Here is a 19,495-nt window from a genome sequence, read left to right on the forward strand (position 1 = left end):
TTTTCAAATAAAAGCCAGCATTTCCCATTCATCTCCTTAATCGTCAAGTTGCCTTGTCCTTAGTCCAAATTTAAAGTCTGACTTCAGGGCTGGGGATTTAGCTCAGTGGTTCCTCTGCCTGCCTCGCAAGCACAAGGTCCCGAGTTCAATCCTCAGTAACCCCCCAAAAAAAGCCAAAAAACTAAAGTCTGACTTCAGCATTAATTACACTTACATATTGGCTCCCAAAGAACATATCTATCAAGAAAGGTGGAGGCACTGGAGACTGAAGTCTTCTGTTTAATCCCAGAATTAGTTGAGTAGGAAAAGCAAACACTTATGACCACTTATCTGAGCTGCTCAGAGGAAGTTTTGGAATCGTAGGTGTAAGAGAATACTGTATCTTTCTCCAGGAGCAGCGGTAGACAAGTTGCTGGGGCTGGAGATGTAGCTCAGTGGTGCAGCACCTGCCTGGAAGGTGTTAGGCCCCGAGTTCAATTCCTGGTACCAAAAGAAAAACAAGTTCCGAGTGTCGACTCTGAAAAATGCCTAACATGGTGACAGGAGAAAAAGTGTTGCCATTTATAAAGTCTAGAACACCAATGTGTTAAAAATCCTGTAGTGGCACATGCTTAAAAAATGAGACCTATTAATATTTTCCTTTGTTTCTTAATTCATTCTGACCAAAATGTGTTGCCAGTCTGAGATTTTTTAAAACATTCTGGAAGCTCTGCTTTCTGGGATTTTCTGCCTTAGAAGTTTGGGACACAAGTTCTTTCTAGGCTTGTCTGTAATCCCGGCTCCTCTAAGAGCACACGTGCATCCAATTGTGCAGCACACCTGTGTCAGACAAAGCCGGGCTCAAATCCCAAGTCAGTACACCACTTACTGCTTCTGTGACTGATGGGAAGTTCCTCTGCCATGCTAACCCTCAGCCTTTCCCCGTGTAAAGCAGTCAATCCAAAACTCTCTCTGTGAGCCGTGACAATGTGCAATATGTAGAGGTGCCAGCACAGCACCAGCACGCAAGAGGCACTTAGTAAATGGGAGCTGTCACTATGTTTTTGTGTGCTGCTGTTTACCTCCAGCTATGAAATTGAAGAAGAATTTCAAAAGTCTTATTTCATGCTCTTAAAGCCAAGATTTTAGATGTTCTTTGTATTATAAGTCTGATCCCACTGGGTCAAAGATTAGTAAGAAACTTATTATATAACTTCTATATATTTTCCAGTCTGAAGAAGGCAATTTAACTTATGGAAGTAGTTGACCTCAAAGGCTACCTATATTGTGCTTTTATGTCTCTTAACTGTATATTAATATGTTTATTATGCAAAGAAAAAAAACCCCACAAAAATTTGCCCCAACTATGTCTCACCAAGCTTAGAAGAGGGAAGAGACAATACAACCACTGCTCTTTGCTCTCGGCCAGTAATGTGCTGTAACGGGAGCCAGACACCCAACACAACTGCCTACAAGGCAGACACCCCGAGAAACAATTGGTCCAAACAGTTTGTTTTGGCCACAAATGACTGTGTTATGAATAAAACTGTTACAATTTATAATATCAGTGATACTAATATTCAAAAAGAGATACGGCTTAGAGAATGGGCAGTTGGATTCCACAGTGATAGTTCAATTCATCAGGTAGACAACTGTCCTAATCACTTGCTAAACATAATGCTGGGTTCTAAAGTCAAAGCTTTCCTAACGATTGTTCTTCTTACTCCTGCTTTAGGCCCTGAATTCAGATGCCACCCTGAGCCGGGTGTCTCCATAGGGATCCACTGTCTTTCCTCCGGCTGCCTTGGCAAAGTGCTTCAAGCAGAGCATTAAATCAGCTTCCCGAACTCCCAACATACCTGGCAGCCAGTTAAAAGTGTCTGCTAGCTCTGAGCAGTGTCCTGTCTCACAAATGCCCCATTTAGTCCACCTTATATATAGCAAGAATACAAGAGACTACAGAAAAACGTTAGATGGGTTTTACTTGGCTTCTTGCCATCAGAAGTAAACAGCTTTGTGTAGTTCAAAGCAGTTCTGGGTCTCATTTCCTCCTGAAAACTCCCCAGCCATTCACACCATGGGTCTGAGGAGGTCAATCCAAGCTGCAAAAGTGATAGGGAAGACAGGCTTTAAAAAAAAATAAAGAAACATCTGCCCTAAAAGTTTAAGTAACAAGTTTCCATCTTCATATGACTGTAGCTTGCTTATTTTCTATCTCTTTGCATTTGTCTCAAATGACAGGCTCTAAAGACAAAAACCACATGATGGCCAAAAAATGGGACCCTAAATATTAACAAGATAGAAGCAGGTGTGGTGGTGCGTGCCTGTAATCCCAGCACTTGGGAGACTGAAGCAGGAAGATCCTTGCAAGTCTGAGGCCAGCCTGTGCTACACACTAACTTCAAGGCCAGCCTAAAGTACACTGAGAGACCATGTCACACAAAAGAATTAATAAGATAGAAAATTAGGGTACATGGATTGTTTTTACAGCATATACAAGAAAAGGAAATGACGCTGGCAGACGTGGCCAATCATTCCGTACACACATGGGCCCTCTCCAGGCACTCGCCCACCTACCAGCCCATGCTAGTCCCCCAGCCTCTGCACAGAGCCAATACCCAAGTCTCCTCCTTAATCATTCTTTCCCTCGCCTCTGTCCTACCTGCTCCCCTCCCAGGTGTACCTACAGTACTCCTTCCTAGGTGCACTAACAACGATTCTGTCATTCTATGCCAGAGCAGGCACTGCTCATTTTAGTTATGACGATCATCTGGGATAAAAGGTCAGCGTTTTAAAGAGGAGGAAACTTCAGGCAGAGAGGATGATAATAATCACCACCAACGGTCAGGGAAGGTGTAGACAGCAGTAACAGAAGTTTGTCTTGAGTTATATAGGACCGGGAATGGCCGCGAACTGACAGAAGCAGTTCTTGATTGAATATTTGGTTTTTTGGTATCTCCCAAAATGCATAGTTTTCCCATTCAGTTCACCATTTAACCGTGTGTGTTGTTAATACAAGAGATTAGATTGATAACTCTGAGCTCTGGAAAATTAACGAAGGCTTCTATCTTCATATAGGGCTTTCTGAAGGCGGCCCGATTTCCTCAGGAGCCAGACTGCAAGATTGCTGGTTCTGCTAGGAGTATCACGTGTCAGTTTCTTCTCATATCCAAGTCGGCATGCAGGAGTTTTTTACATGGATTTGACTATTTTTGAGATTTGAGAATAGAAACATCACTATATGCCTAACCACAGCTTCTGAGCCCCTCCCTAAAACTTTGAAGTAAGCGCACTAAAAAGATTAAAGCACGGTAAGATGCGAGTTCCTTCCATCCGTCATTCAGTCAACCATTATCGCGCTACCGTGCAAGCCACTGCGCGGGGCTCCATGGGAGACGACAGGGTGAGGTCACAGAGGAGCCTCCAAGGGGCCGGTCTACACGACAAGCGCGGGTAAATGCCTACAGCACAAAGTGTAACACGCCATAAGAAAGGTACAGATAAAGCACTCTGGATTCAGAGGCAGAAGAGACCAACTTCAACTAAGGGACTCACTGACACGACTGTCACAGTGAGTGGCTCCAACACGAGGCTAACAATTTCACCACATAATAGCATTTCAATTTTTGTGACCTTCACCGGGGAACTAAATCTCTTGCGAATTTATAGCTACTCTACATTGTTAGTGTTCCTGTAGACAACATTCCCTAGTCACCTCTTCCATTCAAATGTGAAAATGTAAAGGAAAAACATGAGGATTTAACTCTTGAATTACAATGAAATTAGTGCAAGGACCCTGAAATACAAGCTTCATTCACTCAGCTAAGCCTCATGCCCTTTGTATCTGATGGTGATAATCCCATAGCAACTAGAAAATACACTTATCTTATTAACGAGACTGGAATTATTTTAATTAGGTATCTCCACATGCACCAACTGTTAGAAATCAGACTGTTTTGAAACAGTTGTTAATGACTTAACACGGCAAACGTTCTCCTCAATTTCAGGCTGAAATCTGTTTTAGAGACAGATGGGGAAGAGCCTGGCCCTGCTGTGTAGCAGAGGAGCAGCCTAGAGACGCATTTTCCACTGGGATCTAGCAAAACAATCTTACGGACATGCAGAAAGGCAACTATAAACTTTGGCAACATCTGCTACATTAAAAGTTTGAAACCTAGCACTAGTATCTCTCTAATTATGAGGGGAAATGCTTTATCACAGCATAGGTTCTGAAATTTCAATGTCTCATAATACTTAATAAGAACATCAGAAGCCCAACGTCCAGCCCTAATCTTTTGGTTTACCTGGGCGCCTCTGCATTCATCCTCCAACAGACCTACTCCTGGAACAAGAATCAAGACCACGTGGAGTTCCGCTCTATGCTTCACTTCCTTTTGGAAATGTCTTCAGTTTATCACTAATTCATGAAAATGCTGAAAACTTTGAAAGGACTGCTTAAAAATTTACAGAAATATTTAAGAGGCCCAGTGTGGACACTCTGAGGATGAACACGCCCTAGGAATTCCAGCCTGTGTTAAACGGATATTTGAGGTAGTAGAAGTGAGATGCAGATGTATTGAAAAGCGGCAACTGTAAGAGGAACAGATTTTGTTTCAGCAACTGGCTAAGTACTGTCCTTCTTGGTACTTTTTACTAGACCAGCTTCCACCTGTATCTGGAGAAGAAACATGTCCAAAAAGATGCCATATTAGTGGAAATTCATTCTAAATTATTTTCTGGTCTAAGTAGGATGGAAAAAAAATTGAGTTCTCTTCCAGTCCATAAAGTCTTGTCTAGACCTGAGATTAAGATAATTCTGCAGAAAGTAGGAAGGAAAGCAAATATAAGCATAGCAATACTACTTCTGCAGTTTATGATTTTCTGTATTTGGTATTTCTTCAAGGTGGTGATGAACAAAAGTCTTTTCCTTGCATGCTTCTCTGTCATGCCTAACTTCTTGGGCTCCAACTTTGGGGAAGATGGAAAAATGGCTCCTTGTACATCACACATAAACACAAACACAGGCAGTGCGTTATACATAGTTTTAGTATTTGGATAAGACAGCTTGTATTTTGATTCTTGGGGTAGATGGGACATAGTAATCCATTTAATTGCTTCACTGATTGAATTTTTCAGAGTGCTTAGGGGAAACAAAAAGATTTCAGTCGTTACAAGGCACAATGAAGCCTTCAATCTAAGCATTTTGACAGTGTTGTGTGTTTTCTAACTTGCACCCATAACGAATAGAAGGACTGAAGCACTCTGTTGACAAATTCTTACCTCCTGTTTTCTACTTCTCACTTCTAGTGGTGCTTAATGACCAAAGGACCATTCTGCTGGTCATAATGCTAAACATACAACTCAAGGAACTGCGCTGTATTTTACATTACCATTGTCCTCATGATGGAAAATGAAGTGAGTAGAGGAGAAGTTAAGGTTGCAGGGTGCCGACTAACTCTCAGAAAGACAAGAAGAGGTACAACTGCTCTGTTAATAGTAGTATTCAAGAAGAGATGTTTGTGAATAACTTAGTTACTTCCCTTATATTTTAATAAGCTCTCACCTTAGTTACAATGCAGAAAGAATTGCTATAAATTCAGCTATAATTCCTTTTTTATAACACATTTTATACAGTAAATTTAATTAATAAAATGCTAGGAAGTAGACTTTCTAAAAATTGCAAACAACTGATAAATATTAATAAAGGAAGTTTCTCACATCACTATTCTATGTGGCAAAGAAAACTTTCCAGATCATTCCACAAAGAATTGTTTCAGTCCCTCAAGAAGAACAAGGAAATTAGACCAAGTCTATTTCATACAGAAGGTTCCATGCTTCTCCAAATAATGTTCCTCTTCATAATATACATAACCAGCAAATACTTCGAGGACAAAGCCCTACTTTTATTTTACCAGTTCAGTCTTAAACTAAGGCTTCTTACATCTCCCATGCAATTACCTAGGCCCCTAAAACATATTGAAATGTAACCTGCAGTTATGATGAGCTCTTCAAGCAAATCCTCAGCTACCACTTCCAACTCTGAAAGGACAGGTGACCAGAGAAACAGATGTGAAACAGATGGTACAGTTACTAGAAGACACTGAAGACCCAGACAACAAAGTTTGCCTTATACAGTCTCTTCAGATCATGTTCTATCATTAAACTGTTGTTCTGACTTCCAGACGTGACATATGACTCTTAGCCTTGCTTCCTCTTCAACCTTGTAGTGTTACATAAAAATTCACCTTCAAAATGTGGAAGTCTCCACTCCACCTTTCTCCTGCTGTAAAAAGCTGGTGATAATCAGAAAAGGGAAAATAATAATTGTTAAATAATACAGTTCTAAACTTAAAATTAAGAAAGGGGTCACTCTCATAATCATGCCTATTGTATACAGAGCCTCATATCACTAAAGCACTAAAAAAAAAGTATGTCTTTCAGAATCAAAGAAATTCAGTGTTGAGATTATCGAATTAATCTCCTATCTGATCCTTAAATTGCACCACAAGCACATAATTGAGCACCTCCTGTGGCAGGAAACTTATTACTTCCAGAGGTAGGGTCTTAGCTCTTGAAAATAAAGCAAAGAAGCCAAAAGTGCCCTGTCATTTCTCCTAACTGGTAGAAAGAGTCATATGCCATAAAATTCACCCCTAGCACTGCCTTTCAGGACAATGCAGAACAAGGCTAAACCCTCTTCCATATGACAATACTTCACGTTCTTGAAGTTGTTACAGTCCAGTGGTGTTAAATCTGTGTCATGCACGCTGCTGGCTGTGTGTTACTGAAAGCTCCAACAGGTGCGCCATGACTGTTACAGACCTTCCTGGTACTAAACATCCATTTTCAAGTCACACGTATTGGCCAATGCATTGCAGCTATCCTAAACATATTCCTGTTCTTCTATCTTCGTCTTAAAGTTAATTATGTTTTAGTACAAACATGCCAAATAAATAATAAGTTATGGGACTCTAGTAAACATTTCATTGTAACAAGGGTCATAGTTAGAGTAGAGAAAACGGTAAATCATGAGCACAGACCTCAGTAACCAATGAACAGAAGACGTCTGGGAATCAGAAAAAGAAAAATGAGGTCATTCAAAAAGAGCAGTGAACAAGGTTAGGAGGAGTCCAAGAGAGACCAAGGCCCTATGAAATAATAAAATTAGTGCACAGTTACATATAGTCAGAAAATATTTGGGATACAACTATGAGGATTAAAATTTTATAGAAAGATAAAAATAGTAACTTAATGAACTAGCAAAAAAGTAACTAGTAACTATTACTATAATTATTCTTTATTTTTCAACTTTCCAGAAGAAAAATCTGTCTTTAATGAGGTAAATGTCAATGTAAAATGTTTTCATTAATAATTCTTACCTTGAATGAAATTTAGAAACAAAGATATAACAACTATTTCTAAAGTAGTAACTTGGGTATGCTACGGAAAAGACTTAATATTTATAGCTTTATATTCAATTTTATTTTTTTAAAGGGGATAGATTAAACTCTTATTTTACAGGTAATGTTTTAAATATTCTAATGTAAGTTCAGTAGGCATTAGCTTTTCATATATTCATTAATACTCTAGATAAAATTCTTAAAATAAATTTTATATAAAAGTATTACATTTTAATAACATGTTGTTACCATTAAAAATTTCTCTCAAGTACAGCTGCAGAGCCAATGACAGCACACACAAACCCCAGCCATTTAGAGACAGGAAGAGCAACCACACAACTGTTTAAATCCTATGGGAAGGCAATCCCATTCATAAACTAGCACGTGCTCTTATTTAGTGAGCTAAGCAAGTTCCTTCCAATAACTACTCCCAGAACATAATCTTGGAAACGAATTCTGATTCTGAATATCATTCTTATCTATTCTCAGAAACCCAAAAAGAAGTTTGCAAAGAAAGTTTTGCTCTTCAAAGGGATCATTAGAAAGCGATGCATATACAACACCATGTTCTGTATAACTACACCATAACTACAACTTTTCCAAAAGTGCCCAGGATTAAACGATGCTTGCAAGAAAGTTCTGGGTTCACAGAAACAGTTATACTATCAGTATGATGGTCTTCACTACAGATGATCCCTAGGGTTGTGAAGGCAGGGAAAATAATGCCTTAAAAAATAATAGCTCTAATCACTACATATCTAGCAATAGACAAGCAGAAACAAATGTGCTATCTAAATTACTCACAACATATGAGAAACAACCACAAAAAATTTTTGTTGCCTTTCTGAAATCTGACCAACACAATCATAACACAGAGGTTCCAGGATCCTTCTCTCCAAAAGTTCTAGACCTTGCTGAAATTTCTAAAATAAAAATATTACATTAGTTTAAAAAATAATCAACTATTTCAAAGACTTACCCTCAAATTAATAATAATAAAAATAATAATAATGGCACAAGAAATTATGAATAATAAAGCAAAGAACAGTAAGGCAAGTTATAATAGAAAACAATAAGTACAGGCAGGCTGACAGGTCACTGAGCCTTCCACTGTTCTAGTTGGAAAGAGGAGTTGGGACTTCATAAGTTCCCCAAATAAAAAACACCCAACTACTAATCGCAGCTACCAGGGTGGCAGGAGGGTCATCAATTTGGGGGCACCTCAGGAAACCCATAGCAAGACTCCGTCTCAAACAAACAAACACATAAGGAACCATAAAGTTGCCTTCAGACATTTGAAGACCTATTTCATAGAATATGAATGAAGGCCAGCTGTGCCAGAAATTAGACTCGACATCTTTCCCCATCCTCGGTCATCCCTTAACTAGAACTGCTGCAAACCGCCTCTGATAACACGCCTTCCTGCCCCCACACCACTGTACTCCTCTGTAGTTATCCTCCACCTTGCAGAGACAGACAGAGAGAAGATCATGGTGGTCTGTTGTTTGGAAAATGTCTGTTGAATGTTCACAGACTCCTAAAACCCAAAACTCCTTGGCTTGGCAATCTCGCCTTCCAACTTTGCCTCCCTTTAGCTTTCCACCAAATGCATTACGATCCTGCCGCAGTGATCACCTCTTGATACCAAGTATGCCAGATATTTTACGTTTCTAAACTAGACGTGTCCTTACGCCACCCTTCTTGCAGCTGACAAAATCTTTTTCCTCCTTTAGTGTCAAGTCTATTCTCAAGGTTTACTACTCTAGTGCTCATCTGTAAATTTCACAGTCTAGAAGGTAGTGCTTTTCTATAATTTTTTTTCTTTTGTATTTAGGTACGACGGTGATGCTTGGTGACATCACAGGCAGGAAATGCGGTGAGTGGGCTGCAAATAGACAGGAAAGCACAACAGAGTGGTAAGTAAGCTTCCCTTAAAAGTGCTGGATCTACACCACTGGGTGAAAGCCTTGTAAACGCCAACCACACTTGCTACGTGACTTGTGCTTTATGCCTAGCAGCACATTTGGAAGGGTTCGATAAAGACCGCAGGCACCCACGGGCTTCACTGCATCTTTCAGATCATTTCTAGTCACCTGATACATTATGAAACCGCAATGTGAACTGAGTTTTATTTTCATGAAATACTGAGCAATACAAGCTTAAATGCTGTAATAAACTCTGGTACTTACACCTGTTCTAGAAGTAGCCTGGAAGGCAGCCACAGAGGTTAAGGGGAATCAATTTTGTTGCAAGAGCAATGCCTTACATTTTGTTGCAGGAGCAACGCCTTACATCTCAGACAACCTGTCAAAATTACTTAGAAGCCTACAGAGGTCAATCTATATTTTCAGAAAGTTTTAATTAAGGTTGGGAGTTCAAAGAAAAAATGAGTAATCGCTCCCTCCACCGCTGCCTTTCTTATCATTAACGATAATACTGCGAAATAAGGATCACTTCTTTTGGGAAGTTCAGAAGCAAAGTACGACAGTGAAATGACATTACGCCCAAAAGAGAGGCAGAAAGAGTGTTACTTGGAACTTTTCAGGGAATATAAACAACGAGAAGAAAAAACGATTAATTACTAATTCAATTCTCTAATTCACTATGAAATCTAGACATATATCAAAGCTTAGAGGAGCTAAAACAGTCTTCCTATTTTCACCTGTTTCTGTCAATCATTAATATGTCACAGTATTATCAAATTTTGTGTGCAGCACACTGAAAAGAAGCCCTTGATTTCTCTTCCAAGTAAAATGAATACGCATGAGAAAAAAACCGTCCTTCTGGCTTGATCTCTCCTTTGGTTGGAATTCACACCAGGAAATGACCTTTCAGAAGCAAACACCCTGCACAGATGCGGCACAGCTCCCTGGAGAGTGCCTGTAAATCTGACATTGATCAGACTACAACTGGGAGTGCTGCAGGAAGGAATATTTGAAACATCTGGGATGCTAACTGCAATTTCCTAAAATAATGTAAGGTGAAGGGGAGGGTGGGAGAGCCCGACATGTTACGTTCCAGGGAGATGGTCCTTCTCAGACAGATACAACTCAGGATTGAGAAGTTCTTACTTAAAAACTGCAGCAGTTGGCCTATGGTGGGAAAAGCATTCTAAATGGAAACAAGCTACGCATAGGCACATGCTCCATAGATGAATGGGCAACATATTATACAGCAGGATAAAGCAACAGAAACAAATTGTCTCAAATATCAAGCCTGTCTACCTGGTGTTTATATTAGTGCGAGAAGAGAGGAAAGGACTGAAGGGGGACAGACAGCACAGGAGTGCGAGCAGCCCCTGAAGGTGGAAAAGTGATTAGGCCATGATCTGTGAACCAAAAATGGAACAAAATTATAACCGTCCAATAAATTCACAGTCTACAGTTCAATTTTTAATTTTATGTAGAAACAAGAAATATCTGCCTTTGAGCTAAATGGAGTAATAAGCAATAATCAGGACAATATTTACAACTTTTAAAAAACATGCAACCAGCTTGGACAGACCTGATCAATTTATTTTTAATATTTTAATCACATAATTTGTTGAGCTACGGCAAAATGGCAAAACCAATAACCTGAAACTGTGATCCAGTAAAATATCTGAGACAAGGGCTCAGAGTCTAATTCACAACCTTAATTAAAACTGGCCTAATATGAGCATCACCAGATGGATTAAAAAGTGACTCTGAGATCATATCGAAAAAGGATCAAGGAGAACCGGGGATTTAGCTCAGTGGTACTGCCACCTGTCTCACAAGCGCAAGGTCCCAAGTTCAATCCCCAGGACAACCCCCACCAAAAGAAAAGGAAAAAAACAGGATGGAGGGAAATATGTTAAATGAGAGGAGGGTCTGCATCCAGTGGCAGAGTTAGTATTGAGTCTGAGCTTAATTAACACAATCCTTGAAGGACAGAAAAAAATAGGAGTAAGATAATATAAGGTAAAGTATATTCGCTTGAGACAAATAAAATAAATTTTAAATACTGAAACAGTTATAGAAAACTGCAGCCTAAACCTTAGAGGCAGCTAGGTAAGAAATTACAATTTTCTTAGAAAAAATAACTTAGGAAAAAATATTTCATTTTAAAAAATTAGAATGAAACATTTTCAATGTGATTCTAGAATTATGGGAAAATCACACTTAGAAATTAATAAAAAACTTAAATACAGATTTCTTTATAATACACTATAGGCACAATAGGTAAATAGGATTTCAAACTCCCTTTTAGGGATATGATAATAATTAATGTATTGCTTTACAGTTTCCCAAATGATTTCATATTATTTTCCCTTGAGGTCTTCAAAACAGACCAGGTTCCTCTGCTAATTTAAGACGGATACAGTTCTTAAGAGATACGTAATGTGCCCTTGATTACACAGGTAAAACACAGAAAAACTATGTCCAGCAGACATAAATTTGCTAACTTCTACTCCATGAAAGAAAGGGATCACATCATTGGGAGGAAAAAAAAATCTTAAGCTAGTACAGTTGTGAACTTTCTTTTAGTGCTTTATCCAACATTTCAACTTCTCAAACTGGGAAAAATCCAAATAATAATGCAAGTTTTTAAAAGGGCCAAATTAATTTCATAAAACTGTTTACTTAAAACCACTAAACACATATATTTTTCACCTTTTGCACTTTTCAACAGAAAAAAATTAAAGAATGTATTAACTACAAAAGGCATAGAATTTTTGGAAAAGTCCTTCACTCAGGAGGACGTAAAAGCTTTCTTTTAAAGAAGAGCTAACATTTCAACATTACTATTTGAATTTTTCCTAAACATGTTCCTATCTATGAAATAATAGTGTATAAAAATTGCCTGATTTTTCTTTTTGAAAGTTCACAGAACTCTAAAAATCATGGGGGAGAAATCAATCTCATAGTCACAAAAAGTATTCTTAATAGTATTATTTTCCCATCTCTACTTCTAACAACTTTGGAATATTAGTGTTCAATATTCAATTGATTGATCTTTTTCCCTTTATCCTTTGAAAAGTTTTATCTCATCTGAATAATTTATTAACTGGGAGATTATTAAAAGACACTAACATACCCAGCCACAATTTCCTACAGAATCCTAGCCTTAGCAGGACCCTCTGTGCACGGGTCTGAAATGATGGAAATGGACGACTGTGTGGTTATTACATACAGGAGACAACCTTCCTCATTCACTCCCGAAGAACTTTTGTTTGGAGACATAGCAAAGGCAGATTTGCTCAGAAGTAAAATGTTACTTCTTCTTGTTGTTACTATGCTTCTAGAAATAGCCTTTTCTTACGTCCACCAGTCTTATTTCAATACATCAGGACATTAGAGTGAACCAACAACATGACTTAGCTCAGTTTCATAATTCTAAGATTTTAGATTACTCCTAGAATCTTCACACGATACTGAAACAAACGGTGTGACAAGATAGTAACGTTGCTCTGCAAAGAGAGCTGGGAACATTTAAAGCAGACAAGAAAACTGCAGTGAAAGGGAAGATTTAACACTCCTATGATAAAAACTTCATTATATTCAATCTACCAACAAATGTTCACTGAGTACATCCTCTTTATATAAAGAACACATTCATTAAAAAATGGTACATCCATAGTATAGCTTTAATATTAATAATTCCATAAAAGGAGTATCTTTTAACATAGTTATTTTCCCCAAATTTGAACAAAGCTCAGAAACACAGGTATGCTTGCCCAATTCCAATGAGAAGTAGCTTGTGCCAATGTGGACATTAGGAAAAATAAAGAAATTGTGTATTCTACATCGGATAGACATTTTTTAAAAGCAGACAACATATGGCTGACGTAGATGACTCAGGAATTTACAAGACTTAGATTCTAGCTACCTACCAAATGTTATGGTAGACATGTTCACATACTTTTATTACCACGGCATATGCACATACATTTTCATTACATTAGTAAGTTCCAATACTCCAAGTCAAGATTCCTGACAGAAAAATGGCACAACACTTGATTATGAATCAAGTTGGCGTGAGCTTCCGCCCCTGAATCAAAGGGCAAGAATGACTGTGGCTTGTAATAACATTGGCTACTACACCTTGCCCTGAACAGTACTACTCTACAGTTTCTCTAAAATACAATGAACTTCTTAACAATACTCCCAACACACAAAAATATAGGTCTTCTACCTTTTGTCTGGCTGTAACTAAAAAATCCAGTTTTAAATAGCACACAAGTATAATCTACAGTCGAGGCAATCTCTCAAGATTTGAGCAAAGAATTAAGAGGGAAAATCTTGAGAAGACAGTAATTGGGCCATAGGAGTTTCTTCTCACTAATTATCCCAGAGTGACCATTAGCTATGTAACCAAGGAGGAAAGTGTGTCAGACTTCAGGGAAGCTGTGTCTTCAGCATCTTATGGAATGCACCCTAAAGCCACTGTGTAATTAACTGCCAGGAAAATGCTGAGCGAGTAGAATAAAGAAGCTATAACAAATCAAATATACTGCACAGTTCAACCCCCAATGACAGCAGTTGGACTGCTTAGAACTTCAAAATACTCATCAGCATACCTACCCTTTCTGGAATCTCTGGAAAAAAAAGATTTTTTTAAGACTACTGAAAAGGCAAAAATACAGGTGACAAAAGAGGCAAATTACAGAAATCCTCAGCAATATATTTTGTTTCATCTAGCTGTCCATAACAGTAGAGGAACTTACTTACTAGTGATGTTCAAAGTGTGAGTCACAAAGAAGCTGCAGGGCTTTTTAAAAATGTAAACATCATATATTCAAGTCAAACATAGGACAGATAAGAGAGAGAAAGAGGGAGGAAAAGGGAGAGAAAAAGAGGGAGACAGGGAGAGAGAGGAAGGGAGGTGGGGGAGAGACAGTGTGTGAGAGAGACACAATACAACCTTAAAACTTTTTAGTATCTTCTTATCTATTCAAAAAATGTATCTATTCAACATACATATGTTCAGCAACTAACAATAAATTCCAAACCCACTGGAACATTAAATTTCAAAAATCAAATACCTAAACATTCATTGAGAGAGGTCCATTTGTTTTTGTTTACATTTGGGAGCTGAGGAATTAGAGGAGGCAAGAATGTATTTTTACGTAGTCAATGAAGGCTCGTACAGACGGTTACCTTCCAAACCTGGCCAGACAGAATCACAGGGCACTTAACAGAGTCTTGAGCCCTATCCAAGATTTAGTGGAACACACTCTGGAGAAGCAGAATACAGAAATATCTCTTTTTAAAGTATTTCTTGTTCTAGATAATTAAAAATGTCCAACCAGGTTTAGGAGTTAACATTCTAATGAGTATTTGTCACTCTTAAGAACCTAAAAGCTAAATAACTACAAATCATAGGACCACCACTAAGAACCCTCTAGAATGACTGAAACCACAATTTCTCATTGTATCAACATTACCTCTTTCAAATGCATTACTTGAAATAAATACACCATTATTTTTAAATACTTTCAGCTCATGTCTACTTGTGTAAATTCTACCCATTTGTCATGACAAATTAAAGCTTATTTTCCAAGAAGCCTTCCCTGATCCCTCAAGCAGGAATTATTCCCACCCTGGTGTTCTATAGCATTTTACAGCACGCTTCTTAAATTATGTAGGTGGTTTAAAGCGTGGGGCATCTGATAAGCTAAATCCTTTAACAGAAGGCACCTCACCTACACAGCTCTGTGTTTTGGCACCTAGCTCCTCAGTCAAAGGACACGCTTCCTCTGGTGTTTAATTTAACTAAATGTACACACCAAAAGCTTTGGTCTTTTTGTGCCTGAGGGCATTAAGAGACACTGCTGATTTAGATGTAAACTATATGTTAAATAGCAAATCAACAATCTAAATAAAAATAATTATCTTCTAGACATGTTAGGTGGGCATTTTGTTTAAATTAGATTACTCAATTATAAACAAACTGATGGCAGCAAAATAAACATACTCTGGGAAGCTGAGGCAGGAAAATCACCAAGTTCAGTCCCAACCTGACCAATTTAGCAAGACCCTGTCTCAGAATAATGGGTGCAATCTCCAGCATCACACACAAAAGAAAGAGAGAAGGGAGAGGGAGGGAGACAGGGAGGAAGGGCGTGGCTTCCCTTTAAGTTAAATCTTAGAATCACACTGTAAGTGTAAGGCTGTACAGCATCTGTGCTACTTCTTCCAAGTAATATAAATATCCAGTACCTTAGAATGATATTGTCCCAAATGCACTTCTAAAATGAGACTGAAACTCATTGTCCTTTCAAGAAAAAGGGCCAGAGATGACTACAAATAAAAGCAAACTGCCTTTAAATTCATGTTACAGGATATTAATTTTCAGATTTGCTGGAAGTTAAGCAATTAAGCTACCAATCTTATGAAAGGCTGAATTACTTCCCATGGAACAACTTTGATTTTGAAGTCACATTTTGGATTCTTTGGCAGCTGCTACTGGTGTTTGTACAGCCCCTGTCATCACCCCAGATGACTGCTGATTGACAAGGCTAATAGATTTTGTTTTAATTGTAAAAGAAGGCAGATGAAAGCTTTTGGCTGGATAACTAAATGCTCATCTTGAGCAATAAATATGCCTATTACTCTCTGTCTTAAAAAACTATTTTTAATTTACTACTAATAACTTAAGTATAAAAATTCAAGCTTATGGCTTTGAAAAATTATTTAATTTTTCTAGCTTTAAGTCTTAAACACAAATGCCACATGAAACTTAAGCACTTCTCTGATGGTTTCTCTGCAGGTGTAGTAATTTTCAAAAATCCTATCTAAAAACAGATAAGCAAGAAAGAGCCTAAAGTCTCTGATCTTCTGACCTTTTTCCTTCCAAAGCAGTTGAAAGAAAGCAACTGTAATTCTGTTTTTATAGTTTTATAGTCATAAAACCAAGAAATACAAAGTTCAAAACATTATATTAGCCGAGACTCACTTGAAAAATAAACTAGATGCCTTCCCTCTTTTTGCTATATTTTATATTCACGGATACAAATTCAATGGTATATTACCATATTTTATCCAAAAACTAGGTATTGTAACAGTGACCTAATAAAATGTTCTTTACTATTAAAATGACATAAGTACAAACAAATCTTATCACAGTATCAAGTTGCAACCTGCAGAAGCTAATACTATTACTGATCAATAACTAAGGGTTCAAAAAGAGCCACCCCATTTCTGATTTAATCTAAAAAGCAATTTATTAAAGAAGCCCCATAATGACCTCAAATTATTCTTCCAGTATGTTTAAGTATGCTTTCTACATTTTTTCTTCTTTTTGTCTTGTCTCAGTTAACTATAGAAATGCAATCTGGCATACCCTATTCTGTTCCATCTAATATGCACATATTCAAAGCATGTTTAATAGCTTGTTTTTCAAAATTAGAACCAGTAAAACTGCAACCCTGGAAAACTGATTTTTCTTGATCAAGGTAAATAAAAGTATTAGAGTAACATCTATAAAAAGAATTGTCTGGATTCTATTTTACATGGCAATTTATTGACTTTTGAGAGAAAATTACAAATGAGCAATTCATTAAAAAAGTGAAGCCCAAAAAAGGTATATTTATCAAATTTCTCTGATGACTAACAAGATTGGATTTTTTTATGTATGTATTAGCAATACTACCAATTTATGGCTCTCTACTTAAAGAAGAAATATGACTTATAGAACTGATGAAATTATACAATTATATAAGTTAAGGCAATTAACAAAATGCCTATAGGTGCTACTTCACATCAAGAGAAGTCAGAATAAATACACAGCCAAAGAACAAAAGATCAAGAAATGTAATCAAACATAAGCTTTAGACACATTTGTTGTGGATATTGTGATCTTTAGTTGCATAAAAAAATCCTAGGATCATTTCTAAAAGGAAAAGAGGGGTAAATGAATATAAGTATCTGCTAACTCAGCAGAACATAAAATGATAAACTCAACATGATAAAAAGTAACAGTGTAACATTCAAAAGCATGGAAAGAAAGCTGTCCTCCTCTCTCGTCATACTTGAATGGTCTCCATGCTAGCGTTGATGACCGGTAAAGAATTCTATATATGAATGGGCTGATACATGGATGGATTTCAGAGGTTAACAGTCAAAACCCTTTTCTGAATACGAATAAGAGAGCAAATGCTCTTACCCTTACAGCTTGCCATGTGGGATTTAAAATTTTATATATTTTTAATTCTGTATAGTCTGGACTTTTTGTCATTCAGTACCATTAAATAAGTTAATTTTGTAGTCATACCTCTTTTAGAAGTTCAAAAGCACTTTAAAAAATCAGAGAGCAAGCAAGCCCTTACTTCACAAACACTGCAAGTTCTCATTTTTATTTTAAAAATTAATGCTATATTTTTTAATGTACTGTTAACATCATTAACAGTTCATTAGAATCACTGGATAAGACAACTTGCCATTTTCTTATTTCCAGCCACATACTTTTTCACTCAAAATAATGAAAGCACAGTTTGATTTCTTTAATGAAAAATTACAGTTGTTACATACCATGTAGCTGTCATGTAAAACTTTTCATATTAACAGTAGAAAACAAAGTATTTAAAAACTCTTAGAAACTGCTTTAGATCCCTGACATTCTTACAGAACTCTGGACCTTTCCAAATCCTCAAAACTGCAAATGATACTACAGTAGACAAGTTTTCCCACAAATTTACTGAAGTGTGATAAAATCTTAGCTAACCTATTTCAACACTCACTGACTATATAAATACTGGGCTAAAGCAATTCATCATTGCACTAAAATAAATCTGGCCCTCAAATAAACTCTAAAGCCCAGTAAGTTATACCATCGTCGTAGCTACACTAGACTTACCTGTCTGTGCAAAATCACAGCAGTGCTTCCAAGTGCCGACGCCAGCCACTGTAGCACACAGACTGTTATGACGAAGCGGACAATGACGGGCACTGCTTGGCAAAGAAAAGTCAGGTTGTACTAGCAAAAATCCAAAAGTAGGTATATTTAGAAAATGGTTTGATATGGGATTGCTGACTACACAGTTAGGCTCACACAGTAGCTAGCAACTGTGTGCTTCAGCAGAAGCCCAAATGTCTACGTCATGTTTTGGAATCACCGGAATAACTTAAATGCTGACATGCAAACACCTTAGTCATCCTTTGGTCTCTGTGGAGACTGGTTCCAGGACTCCTGCAGACTCCAAAATTAACAGACACTCAAATACCTTATATATAAAGGTATATCACTTGCACAGAAGCTATACGCATGTTCCCATGTGCTTTAAATCATCTGCAGATGACATATATTATCTAATACAATGTAAATGCCATGTGGATAGTTGTTAGGCTGTATTATCTAGAGAATAATAAAGACAAGAAAAAAAAACCTGAACATGTTCAGTATAGATTCAATTTTTTCCAATACTTTTGATCCTCAGTTAAATCAATGAATACAAAATGTACAGATATGGACAGCCAACTCCACTAGATTCATATGAATTAATCTTATGAAAAAGACTGGAAAAATATCTAATAAAATACTGGCACATAAAATGATGTGACAGAAGTCTGTCCTTTCACTCATTTAATTGATACCGCAGTAAACATTAGGAAATACTATAAAGACTCAAAGAAATATGTTTTCCTGGTTATTTATCATTTTTTAGTATTATTTATATCTGGGAATCATGAAAATGAGGATGTTTTACACCTTTATTAGAGTAGAGCTGGCAAGCAGAAATAACATATTTAAAACTTGATGTCCTGAAAAAGAAATCAGACTTAATTACTTGCCTATCATACACACTTTGTTCCCACAATAACAAATAAGTGAGTCAATTTTTAAAATGTGTTCTACTATTGTAGGATTTCATGCCTTTACCTATGGAGATGTCTACATGAGACCATCTACTCCTTTCTACCAGGCCAATTCCTACTTCTCACTTGAGTGCTGAAAACCTTCTCTGCGTCCTCGTATTCCTTTTTCAGTGTTTCTCAAGATTCGTGGGATGCACACACTTCCATTAGAATGCTTAGGACACCGTACCATAATTAAATCCTTAAATGTGTTTCCCAAGGATGGTGCCTTTTTAGCTCCTTTTAAAGTGTCATCTCTTCATCCAGGCTAGTTGTTTGTTTTTTTGTACTGGGGATTGA

General features: G+C 37.3%; 1 protein-coding gene and 1 long non-coding RNA gene across 4 annotated transcripts in view; one reads left to right on the forward strand and one right to left on the reverse strand.

The window, feature by feature from the left end:
* The window catches only part of Ttc28 (tetratricopeptide repeat domain 28), a 558,472-nt gene that overhangs the window by 361,530 nt on the left and 177,447 nt on the right, over positions 1–19,495 (reverse strand). The gene's annotated exons all lie outside the window — the stretch shown is intronic.
* LOC104848028 overlaps positions 3,356–19,495 on the forward strand; it is a 35,872-nt gene continuing 19,732 nt past the window's right edge. Inside the window, exons 1-3 of one of the 3 annotated variants that reach the window (XR_776296.1) lie at positions 3,356–3,550; positions 5,287–5,455; positions 9,214–9,295. This is a non-coding gene — a long non-coding RNA (uncharacterized LOC104848028). The remainder of the gene's footprint in view (positions 3,551–5,286; positions 5,456–9,213; positions 9,296–19,495) is intronic. The other 2 variants (XR_776297.1, XR_776295.1) reach the window with 2 other exon arrangements.

Source organism: Fukomys damarensis, unplaced genomic scaffold (assembly GCF_012274545.1).
Source record: "Fukomys damarensis isolate Sample0158 unplaced genomic scaffold, DMR_v1.0_HiC HiC_scaffold_12, whole genome shotgun sequence".
NCBI classification, from domain to species: Eukaryota; Metazoa; Chordata; class Mammalia; order Rodentia; family Bathyergidae; genus Fukomys; species Fukomys damarensis.